Source organism: Carcharhinus amblyrhynchos, chromosome 11 (assembly GCF_965287045.1).
Source record: "Carcharhinus amblyrhynchos chromosome 11, sCarAmb.v2.hapA, whole genome shotgun sequence".
Lineage (NCBI taxonomy): Eukaryota > Metazoa > Chordata > Chondrichthyes > Carcharhiniformes > Carcharhinidae > Carcharhinus > Carcharhinus amblyrhynchos.
In genome coordinates this window covers 60,173,907-60,179,906 of record NC_137334.1, presented here as the reverse complement: position 1 = coordinate 60,179,906, position 6,000 = coordinate 60,173,907, and positions in this window count along the sequence as shown.

Genomic DNA, 6,000 nt, shown 5'->3' with positions numbered 1-6,000 from the left:
AACTCCCACAGACACAGGCCCAAATTCATGTATCTGCACAGCTAGCAGTGATAGTCACTGAACTGTTGTGGTGCCCGTCAGCTGGTCCAGGATCAAGCACACACAACAACACAAAGTACTAGGCCACTCCCGGAACCTCCAAGAGCAGCCCACGCACGACCCACCGTGTGCATGCCCCTCGTTTGACAACAAGGTGGACTGACACCTGTGGATTAAAAGAGACAAAAACATTAACATGTAATACTACACTTCCAGTGTCGTCCTGAGGCTCTGACCCTTTTTAATACCGTCTACTATAACCCTCCATCTCTGTTTCGCTCATGTGTCTATCTAAGTAAACCTTAAACAAGTCCAGCGTGCCTGCCTCCACCACCTTACTTGGTAGCGCATTCCATACCCCCACGACCCTCTGCGTGAAAAACCTTCCTCTAGTATCCAAATTATACTTCTCCCCCCTCACCCTTAGATCGTGACCTCTCGTAATAGTTGTCCCCAATCTAGGGAAAAGCCTGCCACTGTTGACTCTATCTATTCCCTTCATTATTTTATACACCTCTATCAGATCCCCCCTTAATCTCCGTCTTTCTAAGGAGAAGAGCCCCAGTTTTTCCAACCTTTCCTCGTAACTCAGTCCTTCCATGCCAGGCAACATCCTGGTAAACCTCCTCTGCACCCTCTCCAGGGTCTCCACGTCCTTCCGGTAGTAAGGTGACCAGAACTGGACGTAGTACTCCAAATGCGGCCTAACCAACATTCTGTACAACTGAAGCATTAGACGACAGCTCCTATACTCTATACCCCTTCCTATAAAGGCTAGCATTCCGTAAGCTTTCTTCACAACCTTCTCTACCTGTGTTGACACCTTCAGAGACTTGTGCACCTGCACTCCCAGGTCCCTTTGTATTTCTATACTCTTAATCGGTCTACCTTTTATCATGTAACTCCTCCCTGCATTATTCCTTCCAAAATGCATTACTTCGCATTTGTCAGGATTAAATTCCATCTGCCATCTATCTGCCCAATATACCAACCTATCTATATCTTGCTGTGTCACCTGACAATCCGCCTCAGTATCTGCCAATCCTGCCATCTTGGTGTCATCTGCAAACTTGCTGATCACACCACGTACGCCCTCTTCCAAGTCGTTCATATATACTACAAAGAGGAGAGGTCCCAGTACTGAGCCCTGCGGCACACCACTGGTGACTGACCTCCAGCCAGAAAAGGACCCTTCCACTACTACTCTCTGTCTCCTATTGCCCAGCCAGTTTTCAATCCATCTAGCTACCTGTCCTTGTATCCCATGTGCCTTAACCTTTTCTACCAGCCTACCGTGAGGGACTTTGTCATGTCTGTGTAGATTAGCTCCCTGGCCCTTGCTCCTGGACCTTGGCTCCCCAGCCCACTTCTTGACTTCCCAGCCTGGCTCCTTGCCTCGTTGGCTGTCATCTCCCCAGACCATGGCTCCTCAGGTCCCGAACTCACTGCTGTTGGAGTCCTCTGCTCTTCCTATCAAGATTGTTTCTTTTGTCGCACAATCGTTAGCACTGCTCACAGCACCAGGGACCCAAGTTCGATTCCCGGTTGAGTCACTGTCTGTTAGGAGTCTGCATATTCTCCCTGTGTCTGTGTGGGTTTCCTCTGGGTGCTCCAGTTTCCTCCCACAGTCTGGAGACACACTGGTTAGGTGCATTGGCCATGCTAAATTCTCCCTCAGTACGTACAAACAGGTGCCAGGGTGTGGTGACTAGAGGATTTTTGCAGTAACTTCATTGCAGTGTTAAAGTAAGCCTACTTGTGACTCTAATAAATAAACAAACAAACAAATACATAAATAAATATTTCCTGCTGATAGGTAGCTTTTTCTTCATGCTAGCTTTCCAGATGCCGATGGTTACTCACCTTTCCAGACTGAAGCAGGTCATTAAAGTGCTTTCTGCATTGGACCCAGGTTCTAGCCATGGCTGGTCACCACCTCTATCACATCTAACCATGTCTTTTTGGTTATGGGTGGTGGCCTGCTCCTTCCATCTTGTGGAAAAAGGACTCACCTCCTTTCCCAGTCTGTTTTTACAAGAGCCTAAAGGGAAGGGCTGCTGAAACACAGGGTGACCTTCGCATTTTGTGCCTCAATCTCAGCACTGCCTTCTTATCTGTCCACCCTCTCCCTCCAGCCATCTGTCTTCTGGCTGCGAATGCCTCAACACTTGGCAGATTTCATGAAAAATGGTAACAGCATGCAGTCTGGCAGCAATAGGACCCACTCACCAACGTTAATTGGACAGCTTCCCTGTTGGCACCCATTTACTGGCAGTTCTTCGTAAATACTGGGGGAAGCCCTGTTGCCCGCCCATGTGTGTTGCCAATCTGACGCTGGTATCAGTGAAATAATGCCCTGGCACCTGATGCTGTCAGCTAATGCCACAAAGCTGAACAAGTTTCCTAAAATGGTGCAGCTCCAATTATCGTCTGTAACTGTATTCCTGGAAAGGGAGGCCATCCACAGTGTGTGTGACAATCATTATATTTCAATATGTTTTTAAAATGACAGCCTTGTGGCAGAAGCTGTATTCCTTCCTGTGATTCACCAATAACAATCAATGCAAGTAGGTGCAATAATTTAAACGTTAGGATATTTATTTTTTTCTGCCATCAAATGTCAGTGGATTTCTGCTTCAACCACTATAAAAATATTAAAATTAAGTGCTAAAGATTCTTCGATAAATGGATATTTTTCTCCTGTTGGTGTGAAGGGATACATCTTCATTTATTTCAAGACACAAACTAATATTGACTTTTTTACTGGCCGAAGGTATTCAATTTATAATAATAAGTTGTATTGCCTTCGGGGCGTTTTTCTTCAGAGCTGCAGTTCACAAGTATACTGCTTTGATGGGATTAGCCATGCTGCTATGTGATGCAAGGTTCATATTGCCCTCTGCACATCTGGGATTATTATTTTCAGTAAATTGTTCAACGTTAATTAAACATGGAATTATAAAATTATTTCTCGCAGTGGTAGCAGTGGATTGCAATGAAATAAGATGCAATTTAAACCAAGAGATCTGATGTGCATCAGTTTAGTGTTATTTCCAAATCTTCATTTGGAACATTCAAGATTGTTTTTTGGTTTACATTAGATTTCAAATTGTTCAACAGTATCAGCTACATGTCATTTTGAGTGCATACACTCCTTGAACTATAACGTATCACCAATGCCGTTGTACTTAAGATGGCTGAGCAAAATTTGTAAGTGTATGTTGCAAATTAATTAATACGGTCTGATTACATTAGAATTGTAAAACTGACTATTTTAATTATATGTTGCTCAATTAGATTTTAATTGTATGCATCATGTTTATCCTTAGCACAAGAATTGCGGAAAGGAGTTAAGAGATTCAGGTTAAATTTACTCCAGGGAAAAAGAGCATCAAATTGAACTATTTTTTAAAGTTATGCAGTTTTAGGTTTACAATTGGCAGGCAGTAAATAACATTGAATGGCCAATGGTATTAGGAGGACCTGTGTCCTCCTAAAATGTAAAACGTTATGCTGGTGATAGTTGCAGATAGAAATGCTTTGACTTTTGGAAGGAATTTAATCAATGTGCAAATTGAGATAATGCTGGCTTAATACTTGATTAAATTTAATTCAAATTCTGGTGGGTGGTTTTCAGCCTTATTGAAAGTGATCATCATGTGGAACCATTCTTTGCAGGAGTGTTATTTTATTAGAGGAAGACTTCCACTTGCACCTTATTCATCTTTATTTAGTATTTCATATGGATATTACAAGGTTTTTTGAAAATCATTAATGTATATTAAAGTTAAAGTTTTATTTGTTAGTGTCACAAGTAAACTTACATTAACATTGCAATGAAGTTACTGTGAAAATCCCCTAGTCGCCACACTCCAACACATGTTCGGGTACACTGACGGAGAATTTAGCATGGCCACTGCACCTAATCAGCATGTCTTTTGGAATGTGGGAGGGAACCAGAGCATCCAAAGAAAACACATGCAGACACAGGGAGAATACGCAAACTCCACATAGACAGTGATCTAAGCCAGAAATTGAACACAGGTTCCTAGCACTTTGAGGCAGCAGTGCTAATCACTGTGCCACCATGCATATACAGTAAAATGCTTCTTATCCGGCATACGTGGGGATCCTGTGACATTAACGTTGAGCAGGAACCTTCATAGCCACAGACAGTGCTATCTGTGATTTAGTTTGATCTACTGAGTAGCTACTCAATAGCCACATTCTTGATTTGGTTCAATTTATTGTCACATGTACTGAGATAGAGTGAAAAGTGTTGTTTCTGGCATGCTATACAAACAAAACATACTGTTCATAACATATGTGGGGGAAAAGGAAAACAATAAGGTGCAGAATATAATGTTGCAGTTACAGGTAGAGTGAGGAGAAAAATCAGCTTAATATGTGAAAGGAACATTCAAAAGTCTGCTGGTACTTGTTTTCAGACTTTTGTATCTTTTTCCCGACGGAAGAAGGTGGAAAAGAACATGCGTGGGATGTGTGGGGTGCTTGATTATGCTGGCTGCTTTTCCAAGAGAGCGGGAAGTGTAGACAGTGTCAAAGGATAGGAGGCTGGTTTGAGTGATGGACTGGGCTACGCTCACAACCCTTTGTAGTTTCTTGTGGTCTTGGACATAGCAGGAGCTCTACCAAGCTGTGATACAACCAGAAAGAATGCTTTCTATGGTGTATCTGTAAAAATTGACAAGAGTCATAGTGGACATGCCAAATTTCCTTGGTAAAGCAAGATGCTTAATAAATTAATCCTCGATGATCACTGTTTCCTGAAAACCCTTTTAACCTTTAAAAGTTAAGAAAGAAATATAAATGCATGACTCTGTAACTTTATTAGTTGCTTTGATTTCAATGAGAGCCTCAAATCTCTAATGTGTCAAGATAGACATGACAAAAGACTATCATTGGTTAGCAATGAATGCTATTTTAAATGAAGCATTTTTTTCATCTTCAGTTTTGTGCCCAAAGACAGATCTGACCCACAATGCCATAATCTTCAACACAGGTAAGGCAATGAAACAGGTCCCAAATCCAACACAGCTGGAATAGGGATTGAACCCCATGCTGTTGGCAACAACCTGATCCACACTAGCTATCCTAGCTTCCAAGGGAATCTGAGTTGTTGTGGCAATACATACTTTTACATGCATGTTATAGCCTGGAGTTATGGAAAGGGATAGCAGAGGCTCCAGTTTCTTTCCATCATATGGCTGCCACTGAATACATTGGAAGGATTTACAAGTTGATACTCAACCCACTTTGCCACACTCTGAACCCCTCTTCCTTGGGAATCAAGTCCTGGACTGGGACTTGAACGCAGACCTTCTGGGTCAGAGGCTGGGATGGTACCCACTGGACCAAATGATTTTCTGCAAATGAAGCACTATGTTCCTGGAATGAGAATGATGGCTGTGAAGAAGCAGTTTGTTTTATGTGCATCAAATGCATACAAAAGGTTCAATGTGTTAATTATGAAAAGCAAGGAAAAATATTAAATTAATACAACTTTTGATTCATAGGTGCACATTAATTAAAGAGCTCAAAGTAATGTTCTTCAGAAATAATATGAAATTGCAGCAAATTATTCACTTTGTGTTGATATTAAAAGCAAAATGATGAGAAGAGTTCGTGATGTATCATAGATAACAATATCAGGTCATTATCTTTGAAGTAACCATAGAGATTAAAATGGGCACTGAAGACTGTTAATCTAGGTCATATGAAGTTTTCAATGCATTTCAATGCTGGGCAGCATGGTGGCATAATGGTTAGCACTGCTGCCTCACAGATGTATGTGATCTGGGTTCAATTCTGGTCTTAGGTGGAGTTTGCACATTCTCCCTGTGCAGATTTCCTCCCACAGTACAAAGATGTGCAGGTTAAGTGGATTGGACATACTAAATTGCTCCTTCGTGTTAGGGGGACTAGCAGGGTAAATATATG